Here is a 15716-nt window from a genome sequence, read left to right as displayed (position 1 = left end):
CTTAGTGAGACCCTCTTTCCAAATAAAAATTAAACTAAGAATTGGGGATGCATTTGATTCTTCCTGTATTATTCAAGCAGTTCAGTGCTCTTACCTCTATCCTTTCAAAACACATCTGCATGCAAGCCATGCTTCCACATTTACATCACCGAGAAGCTGAAGTTTTGAAGGACAGTCCTAGTTCTTCTCAATTGTATTCCATCTGGCCTTTGGAAAATCTCATCATGATTTAATGAGAAAAATTGATTAGTTTGCTCACTCCAGCTCTGCAAATGACATATATGTGTTTTCTGTTAGGATCCTTTTAACATTCCCGTGATAATGCAGTCAATAATCCCTCTTGTATTCAGCAAATTGCAAAGGCTTCTTCCAAACACAGCCTGGCAGAACTTTGGTCTCAGGCAAATTTCATACGGCTATGACCCAAGCCTTACATGCCATCCGGGTGATATGAGTTACAAATTAAACATATTCCAAGCGGTATCTCAAAAGCCTTGTTTGAGAACCCAGCTTTTTTCTACTGATCTTTCAAGAGAACTGAAGTGTTTCTCAAGCATCCATCAAAATGGAATATTTGTCCAGTGCGGTGGTCCAGGCCTATAATCCCAGCACTTAGGAGGCTGAGACAGGAGGACGGCAGGTTCCCGGACAGCTTCAGCAAGAAACAATACTCTCAGAAACCTAGTGAAACCTTGTTTCAAAATAAAAGCAAAATAGAGCTAAAGATGAAGCTTGAAGGTAGAATGTCCCTGGGTTCAATCTTCAATACCTCAATTAAAAAAAAAAGGGGGTTTATTATTTGGCAAAAGGAATTGCATAAGAGGAGCCAAGATGGCCGATTTGGAGAGGATTAGGTATCAGATGAGGAGAAGGTATGCATAGTTGCTAAATTCATTGGTTGTGCTCCCCCAGAAGATTTTTTTTTTTTTTTTGGTGGTGGTACTGGGGTTCCTGGAAGCCCTTCTACCTCCGGGAATCAGTTCAGACCTGTGAAGATAAAAAATATGAACATCAGGTGTTAGTTACAGAGCATGGTGACCTGGATAATAGTAATTTTTTTTGCATTACTGAGGGTGGAACCCAAGGGGCATTCTACCTCTGAGCAATATCCCCAGTCCTATTTTTTTAATCTTTATTTTGAAACAAGGTCTCAATAAGTTGCTGAGGTCCTCACTAACTAGCTGAGGCTGTATTCAAACCATGATCCTCCTGTCTCAGCCTCCCAAGTGCTGAGATTATAAGCATACACTTTCACACCCAGCTGAGAGCAGACTTTTAGATTCAAGAAACAAAATTTCCTTTATATTTGATCACTTATGGAAAAAAGCAAGTGACCCCAAACCAAGGAAGTTGATGGAGTTTTAAAGTCTTGGGAAGAATCCAATGACAGTGCTTTAGCAGCCTATGCAAAAGATGTTATTCAATGACTTCTATACTGTTTATGCTTAAACTATGGATGGGCACCAGACTTTTATTGCATGTATTTAAAGCCACCAATTTCAACCTAAAAAACTTCTGGAATGGTCGTTGGAGACCAGAGTGGGAATTCACCATCTCCCCACCACAGCCCAGGTGGTTGGAGTGCTCAAAATTCAGGTTCACTATTATGGAGATGGCAGTGTTCAGGTGGTTATCCATAAAGATGTGCAAGATTCAGTAACTCTGCAAATGAAGCCCAAACTTTTGCCAAGGAGTTTATTAAAATCAGAGAGAATGGGGAAAATGAGTATCAGACAGCAATTAGTGAAAACCATCAAACAGTGTCAGATACCACATTCAAGGCCTTGCACTGGCAGCTTGCAGTTACCCAGACCAAAATCGACCAGAACAAGATACTCAGCTACAACACTGGCAAAGAAACGCAGAACACTTAAAGGCTGATTACATGTGGGAGGAAAAGGATTCAGCATGTGGTCATATGATAAATAAGTGATTTATAAACAAGAGTGGTATGTTGTTAGGGCTTTCAAATTTGACAGAGTTTCTAGCCTCATGGAATACTGTTGAACTATAGCATTGTCTTGATCTTTTTGTGTTCTCTGCCTTGTAATTTTCTCTTCGGCTGTATCTGCTTATAAATCCTTTGTTTTCTTTTGTTAATTCTGTTACATTTAATGCTGGATTGAGAAAGAGATCTGTGCTGGATTCATTTTACCGTTTAGACAATTTTCCCAGCTATGAACTCCCCATACTGATTTATTTATCTATCTATCTATCTATCTATCTATCTATCTATCTATCTATCTATCTAGTGGTGGTACTGGGATTCCTGGAAGCCCTTCTACCTCAGGGCTACACTCCCAGACCTATTTTATATTTTTGAAACAGGGTCTCTTAAGCCAGCGGGGCTGGCCTCGAACCTGCGCGATCCTCCTGTCTCTGCCTTCCAAGCGCGGGGATTACAAGCGTGCGCCACCACGCCCGGTCCCCATACTGATTTAAACAGATCATATGTTCAGTACTTATTTTTTCACTCCTGTGCTTCAAGGTGCTTCTGGTACTTCAGTAGTTTTACTGATCCATCAACAGCCACACAGTGAAAGAGGCTGGGCTAAATGGAACTTGTAGCTAAACGGAAGACACATCCATCCTTCTCCCTCCAACTGCTTTGATTGTCATTTATGGCATCTCATAATGATAGTTTTTGAAATCTGCGGTGATGCTTTTCAGGTCCATTTTGGAGGGAGAAGGAAGGTTATTGATAATTCCATGAGAGCCAGCTTCTCCGGAGGAACTTACTTTTAAATCCAAGACTTGAACCACATTCCCAGAGGATGAACACATTTGCTTTTTTTCTTTCTGTCATTGTCTCTTTCCCATCTAGTAACATTGTAGTTATAGACATTTGAATTTTTAAAAATTTTTTACTGGTGCATTATATTCATACATAATATTGGGGTAAAAAAAAACTTGTGTGGACATACATGTACACATCACCCATTTAGCCCCTACCCAATTTCCACCCCATTCCATCCCCATTCCTCCTTCCCATGCTTGGCTTATTGGTTGACTTCGATATGTTTAAGTACATTGTGTGTTTTAGAGAATTTCCTTCTTCCCCTCCCATCCCCAACATCTACCTTTTTAAAAGAGTTTAACCCATTTATATTTTTAACATTAAAGAACTGCTGGCAAACAGTAAATGTATTAGACTATTAAACCCCCAAAATTTAGATGTTGAAGTAATAATAGATATCTCGTGCTTTAATATGTTGTGGTAGTACAATGAATCAAAACAGCTATGTAAATCACAAAAATGAAATATGAGCCAAAGTGAAAATGACAACTTCCAGGCATTGTAACCTGTTATCTAGGGAACACTAGTTGTTTTCTTTTAAATAAAATGTAAGGCTGGGCGTGGTGGCGCATGCTTGTAATCCCCGCTCTTGGGAGGCTGAGACAGGAGGATCGCGCAGGTTCGAAGCCAGCCTCAGCTACTTAGTGAGGCTCTCAGCAACTGAGTGAGACCCTGTTTCCAAATAAAATATAAAATGGGTCTGGGAGTATATCCCAGAGGTGGAAAGCCTCTGGGTTCCACCCCCAGTACCACCAAAAATAAACAAACAAACAAATAAATAAATAAATAAATAAAATGTAAGACTCGCCCCAAATTGCTCTTACTCAGTCCTGCCTGCCAGCAACTCAAATGTCACTGTGATAGAGCAACCCTCCCCAGATATATTGGCAGGTCTGTGCGTGATCTCAGGATACACAGGGGACATAGATATGATAGGACAACTGGTAATGGGGGATTTGTTTACATTGTTCAAACTTCTGTGACCAGGCCTTAAGGGAAGGTCAATTAAAAAAAAAACAAGTAGTGTCTTCCTACCTGTCTCCAAATACATGTCAAACAGGAAGGGTGTTTGTGCTTCAGCTTTGTCTCAGCTCAATAATCCAGTCAAGCAAGAGCTTGTTTCCAATAAAGTTGTGCAAGCATTTTTGTTTTTTCCCCAAATAAAATATATTTGTATTATTTGTTATTCATAGTACTCATCCCTACCACACTTTTCTGTCTCAGGTCGTCCAATATAGAAATATATCTGTTTTTTTTAAATATCTGTTTTGTTCTAAAAAAATAAAGGGAAGTGCAGGTACTGCCACCAAGAATTGTACAGGTAGACATTTGGTATGAACTGGGGAGGTTTATTGCACACACTTCTATTTTGTGATTAAAAAAACACCATACATTGATTTGCTAAATTCCATTTGTGTTTGGCTTCCAATTTGTTTTCTCAGACATCCATGAAACCACCTAACAACCAAGATAGTGGACATACTCCTCACACTACGTGTCCCGATTTTCCTTGGTAATTCCTCCCTCCAGCTGTCTCCCCAGGTTTATCTCAGCCACTCCAACTCATGCAAACCAGAGAGTGATGTGTATTCCGTCTCTATACATTACTTAAATTTCTCTAAGGTTTTATATAGATAGGATTACATAATATACATTATGTTTTTAATTTCTTTTTGTCTTACTAGCTTATAACCGTTAGCTTTGTTATTTTACTGGTTTCTTTAGGATTTATAATAACATATCTTTTTTGTGTGTGGTACTGTGATTCCTGGAAACACTGCTACCTCTGGGCTACACTCTCAGACCCATTTTATACTTTTTATTTGGAAACAGGGTCTCTTAAGCCAGCGCGGCTGGCTTCGAACCTGCGCGATCCTCTGTCTCTGCCTCCCAGGTGCGGGGATTACAAGCGTGCACAACCACACCCAGCTATAGTAACATATCTTTATCTTTAAATCATTTTTACTAATTCACATATAGTATAATAACATTATAGTGATATGTTTCTAGTTTTCATCTCTCATGTTTTACACTATCATTATTATACATCATACATATACAAATGTTATAAACCCCATAATACATATTATTTTGTTTAGGCATCAATATCTTTAAAAACACTTGTGAGATTAGCCAATCACAGGGAGTGAAAGGTCAAATTTTTTTTTTAATATGTGGAGAATAGAAGTATTTGGAATACAAGAGAGACTCTAGATCACGAGGAGAAACCTAGGGGAGCCAGGGAGAAGATATAAGGCTGGGGGTAGAGGGAGACTTAGGTTAGTTAATAGAAGTACTACAAGAGACTATATGGATACATGTGAATAGATACCAAACTTAACCTGAGTACTCTGTATTGGGAAGGAGGGAAGTGGGGAGGGGATTACCAAAAGCATATCCATGTATGTCATCATCAACATGATTTACATTATAACATGAGACTATAATACATCAATAAAAGCACACAAATAAAATACAGTGCACACACACACACACGCACACACACACACACACACACACACACACACACAGTACTTGGATGAATACCTAAGAATAGCCAAACAGGTTTTTATTTTTTATTTTATTTTATTTATCAGTATGGGGGAATGGAATCCAGGGACATTGAGCTACATCCCCAAACCTATTTTTCAATCTTGTTTTAAAACTTTTATTTATTTATTTATTTATTTTGAAACAGAGTCTCACTGAGTTGTGAAGGGTCTCCCTAATTAGCTGAGGCTGTCCGAGAAATGCGAACCTCCTGTCTCAGCCCACCGAATGCTGGGATTACAAACATGCACCACCTCACCCAGCTCAGTTTTTACCTTTACAAATAACATTTTAATGAATTAATTCTTAGATGGGAATGGTGGCACATTCCTATAATTCCATCACATGGGAGGCTGAGACAGGAGAATTACAGGAGTGAGGTGAGACTCAAAAACATAACGAGACCCCATTTCAAACTAAAAATAAAATGACTGCAGGTGTAGCTCTGAGGTAGAATGGTAGTATGTTCCTGCTTTAATCCCCAGTACAATAATAATAATGATAACAATAACAACAATAGTATTCCTAACTAAATACCTCCTCAAAAATATAGATCACATTTTCTCCATCAAAACTTTTCTATTTTATTCAAGTCTTATCTTGTCTATTCAAATTTATGTAGGCATAGCCCCCCTCTTCCAATTCATCTCTGGACTGTTTCTAAAATGCAAATTTGCTCATTTTCACATTTTTCCAGGAAGTCTCTGAGGAGCTGAAGACTTGTCTGATGGATCCTTCTGTCCTCTTGGCAGCTGTGGATTTCCACAGTGCTGTGCCCTCTACTGTCCCCCAAATTCTTTGTGTCTGACCACGTGCTCCAGGTACCAATGTCATGCCAACCATGCCCTTATCACATGAACTGGTACATGCCAGTTTCTAAGCATCCTTGGACCTCACCAGAAGACCTCAAGAAAAGGGTGGTGTTTCTGATGCTTCACACCCATTTACTTATGACCTGGAACAACACAGACCCTGGCTCCTGACCTCTATGAACTCCAGTCAGCCTTAGACCTGACAGCAAACAGAAAAATATATATTGTTTTCCAAAACACTGATGTGTTATATCTCTGACTCATTTTCTTCTCTCTCTGTCTCTCAGTCTTTCGCACTGTCTCTCCTCTTATTCTTTATCCTTTTACTTAGTATGTTATAGCATTCGGGACAATGCATCTTATGTTTTGAAAATGTGGGTTGAATAAAATAGCATCCACCTTTTCTTCTAGCAGAAGAAATGATGAATTCTCAAGGTCATGAACACAAGGCCTCATCTTTTATAGCACCTGCCTGGTGGTGCCTGGATTGAGTTTGTGACGTACTGTGTCCTGCAGACCCACGAATACTCTCCAGAAACCACCACCCATGCACACTACATTGTTGGACACAAGCCATCTGATCAATATTAGATTTCTGGGGGGTAAAGAATTCAGATGCTATTTAAACGGCATGACCCTGTAAGGTCAAAAAAGAATGTCTATTCCCATCTCACTCTGAATCCATCTGAAAAATATTTGGAAATTAAGCAGGTGGGTAACATGTGAGTTTTCATCCTGAAGGAATTCCCTACTCCTTTCAGTTTAGACTGCCAACAGCATTTTTGCAATTAATTTAATATTAGATGGACACGAAGAAACACACTTCTCTGCAGGAGACAAGATAATTGGGGACAGATTATTCTTTTATTCTAAATTGGTCATATTTTTCATGTCTTACATTAGTATATTTTTTTTCTTGTAACGTACTGAGGGAAGGGCGGAAACGTGCACCCTTCTTATCTGACATTGGTGATTCCCCAGAAGGGGTTCAAAGTATATTCATCAGTGTCTTGAACTTAATTACTACCATTAGAGTTACAGCTATTAAGTTGTCTTCTAAAATTATTTTAAAATTGTGTAAAAGAAAAAGATTTATGGTGCAATATTTCTGGGAGAGAGAGACTTAACTACTGTATATTGATGAATAATTGAAACTATTCCAGATCATTCTCAAAAGAATGTGATTTCTAGTTTCGGTTCTTATTTAAGTTCAAAGGAGAAACTAACACCTGTGAAGCTGTCAGGATGTCAGATCCCCCAGACTTTGATGATTTTATTCATAATTGGATAATTTTTATTATCAGTTTGTTTCAGTGAATTGTTCTGAGTTTCTTCAAAGGTTTTACTATCTTTCTTTTGTTTTTCTGGCAGCAATCAAACAGTGACTATTTCCATATTTTACTCTGTTTTCCTTTGATGCAAGTAGTTGTTGTATAGACCTAGAAATAGCAAAGATTATTGTCATCCAAAGTTTCCTGGCTGTTTCTCAGATACATGGCCACACTCAGTTGCTAAGGAGGCCAGGAAATGGTGTCTAACTGTCTTCTCAGGAAAAAGATTAAATGATTATCTGCTTGCTAGGATTAGCAATACTTTCCTCTAAGTCCACTTGGTACTATGATACATCTGGGCCCTATTTTAATATGACACATTAAAAATGGAAATAAGTTTTATAATAATTATTTGTTCTAGAATATTGATGCTTATAAGGAACATTTTAATCATATAGAGAGGAATTAAAATTACTTTAACAATTCCCCAAATTAAGAAAAAAGCTCAGCTGTATCTCATAATTGTTAAAGCTCATGCCCTACTGTAACCAAACAATTCCACAGACTACAAGAGAAACTCTTACCTATCCACTTCAGGACACATGTCTGTGGGTATTGAAGATAGAAGCAAAAATCTGGAAAGCATGTTTGATGTGGGGAGGATGCCTAAAGACATCGTTGGAATATTCACAATGAATAAACACATCATTAAATATTTATGCGTTATGATAACATCCATGTAATTTGTATGATCATCCAAAGTAACAGATGTGTTAGCTATCGCTTCCCATGTCATTACAAGCGATGAAGACAAAATAGAAATGTTAAAACATGTCAAACAAAACAAGTATGAAAACCTGGAAGTTTCTATTAACTTAAACACACACTCCCATCATTTCATTTCTATATAAAACGGATGCTTATTTCCATATAAAATATGCTTATCTTAGCCTTACATAAAATATCCAGAAACAGTTAAAAATGTAAATGTCCATCAAAAGGAAAATGCCTGAACTCACTACTTCTACATAGTAGTCCCCACTTCTCTGAAGTTTTGCTTCCTGTGGTTTTAGATATGAATTATGCTTTGAAAACATTCAATAAAGATCCCAGAAATAATTCATAAACAGTTCATCGTTATGCATCACCCTTACGGCCTTGATGACATCTTAGACTGTGCTGCTTAGGATGTGGGCCATCCCTTTATCCCATGTGTCTGTACTGTATCCACTACCCTTCAGCTAGTCATTTAGCTATTTGGTTATCAAACGTGTTATCACAGTATCACAGGTTTTGCATTCAGGCAACTCTTTTTAACCTTAACTTTAGCCCATACTGCCAGAGTAGTGATGCTGGCATTTCAAAAGGCCAAAGAGAGGCTGTGAGGAGCTTTCATTTACTGCTGTATCTTCTCATATAATCATAAAAAGAAGGGTAAGATGTGTGTGTGTGTGTGTGTGTGTGTGTGTGTGTGTGTGTGTGAGAGAGAGAGAGAGAGAGAGAGACCATATACTACTTTATAAAATATTTATTGTAGCATATTATTTTAATTATTCTATTGAATTATTAGTTATTGTTTACTTTTTTGAGGGTCTGGGGATGGAAACTAGAGGCATTCAACCTCCAAGCTACACCCCCTGCCCAATTTTTTATTCTTTATTTTGAAACAGGGTCTCACTAAGTTGCGGAGGGCCTCACTAAGCAGCTGAGGCCTTCCGCAAACCACATTCCTCCGGTCTCGGCCTCCCGAGTCCTGGGATTACAAGCGTGCGCCACCACGCCCGTTTATATTGTTTACTTTTTGCTGCACATATTATAAATTTAACTATCATTCGTATATATGATGCTTGGTACAATTCATAGATCTATAATTTTGGGGATCTGTGGGGAGTCTTGGAATTTATCCCCCAAAGATTAGGGAAAACTGCATTAATTTTACTTTAATGAAATGCTATCATAACTAAAGACAATAAACTATTGTTATACACAAACATAATTGAATCTCAAAAATTTTTGTTATACAAAATAAGCCAGACAGACACAAAGGGGTGCACACTGTAAGATCCCATTTATACAAAAATCCAAAAAGCAGTAAAATTACCCCAACATGGCAGAAGTAAGCAAAGTTGTTATTGTGGGGTATGGATAAGTAGGAATTGGGAAGATGTGCAAGGGAATTTTCTATAGCAATAATATTATTTTACATTTTTATCTGGAAGCTGGCTATATGGTTGGTTGGATCTATGTAGTTCAGATGTGAATATTTTGATGTACAAAAATAATACTGAATGCTGGTAGAATGAAAATTCATTATTTATTTTACAAAGTATTATTGAGAAAATACAAAAATAATAACTGCTCAATAAAAAGAGTGAAACTAAAATTCAATCTGAATTCTTCTGTATATGGCACCTGTTTCTAATAGATCCCCCAGAACAGAAAGAATGAAAGAAGAAAATACAGAGTGAGAATATTTTCACTTCCTTTTAGCTCTATGACTATGACAGAAATTTAAATTGGGATACCAAAAACATGAGTCATAAAATTAATAACTATGGGACATGAAGAAATATTGGCAGATTCGATGCAGTTTCTCCTGTAAATAGACTTGCATGATAAATATGAGCAGCTGGCGCATGATTCTGAAAAACACACATACATCTGGCTTCTTTCTGTTGGGTGTGAGTTTAAAAATTGGGGCACAGATATTTAAATCAGTGAGCCTCAATGCAAAGGATTACTAATCAAACTCAGAGTGCACATTGGTCTCTTGGCTCTCTCTTCTGCTGAACTGAAGTGGAAGGTTTGGCTTCGCCTTCGGGGAGAACTTTAAAAGTCTTAGTTGTAATTGACTTAAATGACTCTCTTAGCATTACTTCGTCAAGCTCAGGAAAGGCAGCCAAGTTAAGCTCTGAGGTATGTCTGGGACTGATGTAGTTTTCCCTCAGACACTTGTAGGGATCATGCACACAAATTAGTAAATTAATCGTGACAGTGCTACGACATGTCCTTCTAGCTGTTCCCCGGTTGCCTAGTTTCAAAATTATACATTTAAATTTTTCAGAAACAAAAGTGATGGTAAATAAATTGCACAAAACTAGCAAAAAGTTCTGGTATGTGGGCCTGATAAGTAGCCCTTTTCAAATAACAACCAGGGACATAATAAAACTATATAAAGACTCTAACCTAATAATTACCTGATGGGTTAGAAAGAGATGGATGTGTACACCAAGTGTTGCCTAGTGAACAGATGTCATTCTGGAAGGAGGTGTTTTTTGTCAGACCTGGATCCTCTTTTATTGACCTATGGTTGCAATTTGGGCAGACGTTTGAGATCAAATGTATAACTCAGCACTGGGGCTTATAGAATGTCAATATGGGTACAGAAGAAATCATATTTATTAACAATCTGATGCTACAGTCCATTCCTTTATGAAATGTTGTGGCTGAGCTTACCTGGGTGGTTTTTCATCTGACTTTTCCTACTGTTGCTCATGGAGTGATGTTTATCTAAAGCATTGATTGGGGCCTATTTTGAGTAGGGGTCCTTGGATGGGCAGCACATACTTGATGTAATAGTTGTGCCCCCAGTTGGCTAGCCTGGGCTTGTTCAATACCAATATAAAGAAACTACACAACGGGTCTACTATTGTTATGGTCAGGTATAGAGTGTCCTCTGAATAGATCATGTATTAATAGTGTTCAGAGTTGATATAGCTCAGTCATGATGGTTGTAATCTAATCAGTAGGTGAGTCCATTGTAATGAATTTATCTGAGTGATGGCCAGGGCCCATATGGTGTGGTCCAGGTAGTTGGGTCCCTGGGGGTGCAGTCTTAGGAATTACATATGGTTTCTTTTCCCCTTGCTTGAGTTTGCTCTTTCTTGCTTCTGGCCTCCCCAATGAAATCTTCCTTCCTGCAGGTATATGGTCATTTCTTTGGAGTAGGGTAGTGAGAATGATGAATGAGACACCTAATAATACCACGACCAGTACAAATACCAATATCAATCCACTAAACAAGGAGTCTCCTACAATATTCTGCTGCTCAAAAGGGTCATGAGTCACTCTCACTCTCAGATTAATAGTGTAAGGAAATTAATTCCATCTATCAATGGAGGAGTTTAAGACTGGTGGTCATTTTAAATGTAGCCTTATCCTTAATTACAATTATTTATATTCCTCTCACATAGCCATCACCTTCTAAGATCATCAAATCATGTCATGCATAACAATCAATTCTGGGGAAAGGGGGATTAAACAAATCCTAACTTGAATCATTGCCTCATTTCTGTTGTATAAATTTCTTATCTTCTTTTTTTTCTTATTTGTTTTGGTAGTACTGGGGCATTCTACCTTCAAGCTACACCTTCAGCCAGATTTTATTTCTTATTTGGAAACATTGCCTTGCCAGATTAATGAGCGTCTCACTGATTGCTGAAGCTGTCCTCAAACCTGTGATCCTCCTGTCCCAGTCTCCCAAGTATTGGAATTATAGGCACCATACTTGACCTGTTGTAAAACTTCTATCAATGAATGCATCTAATATCAAGCTACTAATATCAAAATCCACAGACTAAGTTTGGGGGGAAAAAGATACCTTTTCTCCTTTCCATATTACTGATGCATAATTCTGAGACAAGGATGAAATAGCTGGAGTAGGTAGTGCCATTTATAAAAGGGAGGCTACGAACTCACACAGCTAAAACTAGCACGGAGAATAGTTATTGTATTTCTGTGCTCCCAGACCTGGTTATATTCCTTGATTACACATCCATTCTGGTTTTTAGGAGTGACTCAATTTTTGTCCTTATGCTTTGACGGTGCATTTAGGCCTTTTAGCTCTGCACTCATGGATATTCTCGAACCCTTTAAGATGTCTTTCCTTTTCCACATGAAAAGTCCTGCATTTCCAGTCAAGAAGCTTTCTCATCCATTTTATTACTTAGTGAAAATTGAGGTCCCCACAGTAGATATTCATTTTGTATTATCTGTGCCACTTACAGATCAAGTTGCTACAACTCCTTAAAAATTACTTTGGCTTTCTCATATGTAAGATCATGGTCTATTTAATTAAACAACAAAATGTTCATGATTCTTTTCTTTTTAAACAGATGCATTATAGTCTCACATTGTACTGTAGCTCACCGTGATGGTGGCACACACACAGCCCTTGGTGAGCTTTCTCCTGGCTCTCTCCACTCTTTGCCTCCCTATACAAGATGTTGAGATGGGCACTTGTATACTCACATATGTACATATTGTCCGTGGACATCTTTCCTTCATTAATTCTGTCTGTACATACCCACCATCCCCCCCCCCCGCAAGAACTGCTTCTTTTCTCACTGGAATTTTTTTTCGATTATCTAAAGTTTCTCTCATGTCCTAATTATTTCCTAGCTTCTGTAAATGAGAGAAAGCATAAGATCCTTCACTTCATGTTTTGAAAACATATGATCTCACTTAAAATAATATTCTCTAGGCCCATCCATTTTCCTGCAAGTGACATAATTTTGTTCTTCTTTATTGCTGAGTAAAATTCCATTGTGTGTGTATTCCATAACTCTGTATTCCACTCATCTGTTGATGGGCACCTGGGTTGATTCCATATTTTGGCTATTATGACTTGTGCTGCTATAAACATGGATATGCATGGATTTTAGTTTCTTTGGAAAGATTCCCAGAAGTGTTGTAGCTGGATCACACACCCATGATTCTTTTACTATCTATTCTTTATTATTTTCATTTTCTTTCCCTTTTTATTTTTATTTTTGCATCACTGGGGATCAACCCTAAGACAATGCAAGATAAACTACTTTTCTGCCACTGAGATACCTCCTAGCCGTATGTGGCATCTTTCTTAGGCTTTTCCAGAGACACCTTGAAATGAGGCTCCTCTTAAATTTCTTAAAAGTCTTTTTGGGTCATGGAGAGGGCTTACTAAATATCAACCTACATATTTTCAAAATCTTAACAAATGATCTTACAACCATTCATATCATTGATTCGATATTTACCCTGAAAACATTTCTTGACTTGAAATTATTTTGTCTGCAGGAGAGATTAGAGATGATAGCACTACTTTATTTTCCAATCTATCAAGTCCTGTCCCTTCTGTATTTTCTCTAAGTCCTGCTAGTAAACTGGACCATATCCTTTAGTTATCTCTCTCATTTTCTCATTTATCAACTAATGCAGTTGAAAAAGAAGCTTGAGAATCCCTCTTCTCACTCACACCCATATGTTCATTAATGTGGAGCCCTCAGAACCTCATGGGAATAAGAAAAGGGCTGGTAAAATTAACCACTAGGGCATCCAGTTAGGGCAGAAGAGACATTTACACTATGTGACATTTACATTTACATGAATCCTAAATAAAAGTGGAAGTTTTTTAGAATAAGTATAAGAAATACAAGTTGAAGATTTCATATAGTTCAAAATGACCTCCGTATATTACTAGAAGGCACCAGGTTGTTGGGATTCCAACATAGTACAATTTGCACTACATTCTAAAAGTGATGTCATTGTGAAATGAGGTGGTGTTGACAAAGAAAAGACATAATTTGACCTGCAGTTAGAAGGTTTAGCTCAGCGATACTATGGAGAATTTGGATGAAGAAAGTCTAAGCAGGAAACTTCCTCAGCGATTCTGACATGAGGGATGCTGAGACCTGGATTGGGTGGGAGGCTGGGGCACCTGGTGAACAGGGATATATTTGAAAACTAGGACTCACAAGAGCCAGGACTTAGTGTGACATGGAGGGTTAGAAGCAAGAACTATTTGAGAATGACTTCCCAATTTTTGGCTCGGGCAACTGACACAGGATGGCTCATTTCAAGAAGAGTCATCAAGACAGCTTCCACTTGAAACATAGCAATTTCAGTTTGATAGAGATTGTCTGAAAGGATCTTATAACACATTCAAGTGAGTGTCTAGAAAATATTAGAATCCATTCTGTAATGGACCCATAGCTTGTAACAAAGAGTGTGTTATACATACATTAGCAACTGCTACTGTTGCTACTACTACTCACACACACACACACACACACACACACACACACACACACACTCAAGTGGCCATCCAATTAGAAGTTAGAAGTGGTAAATTAAATTGCTGGATAATACAGGAATTGCAGTTGGATCATCTGGATTCTAAGTTAATTTTGCTCTTTCCCAGTGATTTGTGATTCCTAAGAGCAATTTCTTTTTCCTTGCTCAGTTTATCATCTGAATAAGAGGGCTTTCTAAATAGAGTACTAATAAGCACCCCAACATCTCAGGTGACCAATACGAAGTACACACTTTTAAAGGCTATCTGTACTCCACACCAATAAAATTGCATTTGAAGAGGGTATTTAGAGATTACATGGTCTAACTAATCATTGTTTAGATGAAAGAGACAATATGGAGACCAAAAGATGATTAACCAAGAGACATATAAACACACGTTTTCCATATCTGCATACTCAAACACTCCCATGACTTTCCCTAAGTGAGGGAAGAGAGACAATGTCACAGCAGATACACGTGCACAACAAAGAGAAAGAAAAGCTTTCTAATCTCAAGCAATGTTTTGTCAGAGTTTGAAAAATCTAGTCCATCAAGGTCTTTGGGGATCAAAGTAAATCCTTCATAGACCTGCTTCAGTGGGTCAAGAGAGGTAGATGCTAAGTGGGAAAGCAGGAGGTAGCGAGCCATTTGTTCAGGGAGAGAGATTAAGTCTTCTCTTCTGCTGGACTCCCTTCTCCAATGCTCTCTTTATTTGTGTCTTGGCAATGAGCTGCCTCACCAAGAATGGATCTGGGATTTCTACTCAAACTTGATACTTGTATGCAAACGCCTTGCACTGACTGAAAAGGACAAAAAGGTCATTTCACCTAACCCCAAAGCAACTCACTCTCTTGAAAATGCACGAGATGGCAGTGGAGGAGTCAGACCTCCTCCAGGCTCAGCCCTGCCTGCCCAAGGTGCCTTTCCATGGAACATCCAAACATGTGGCTTGGCCCATATTCTTCTGACTCCTTGCCATACACGTTTTCCCCTTCATGGATGCCTACACTGAGTAAGGCTAGTAGTGTTTGTCCCAACACTTAGGCGTAACAGTTAAGAGGCATAGATCTGAAAATTATCATATGTGGGTTTTCTCCTCCAACCCCGCTATAGCAATGACTCACAGTCAGTAACGTCCCCCATCTATCGAGACCCTTGAAACATGTTCCTGCTGAATATCAAAAGAGGTGCTTACCTGAACCTTGTAAGACTTTTCAACTGACGCATTTCCTT

General features: G+C 38.3%; 1 pseudogene across 1 annotated transcript; it reads left to right on the top strand.

The window, feature by feature from the left end:
• Window positions 1-831: 831 nt before the first annotated feature.
• Window positions 832-1874, top strand: LOC308277249 (F-actin-capping protein subunit alpha-1-like; annotated as a pseudogene). The gene is made up of 2 exons: window positions 832-1049; window positions 1262-1874. The product of its transcript is annotated as an F-actin-capping protein subunit alpha-1-like (transcript).
• The last annotated feature ends 13842 nt before the right edge of the window (window positions 1875-15716 follow it).

Source organism: Muscardinus avellanarius (genome assembly GCF_963383645.1).
Source record: "Muscardinus avellanarius genome assembly, chromosome: 19".
Lineage (NCBI taxonomy): Eukaryota > Metazoa > Chordata > Mammalia > Rodentia > Gliridae > Muscardinus > Muscardinus avellanarius.
The sequence above is the reverse complement of the archived record's forward strand: the minus strand, read 5'-3'. Positions and strand labels throughout refer to the sequence as shown.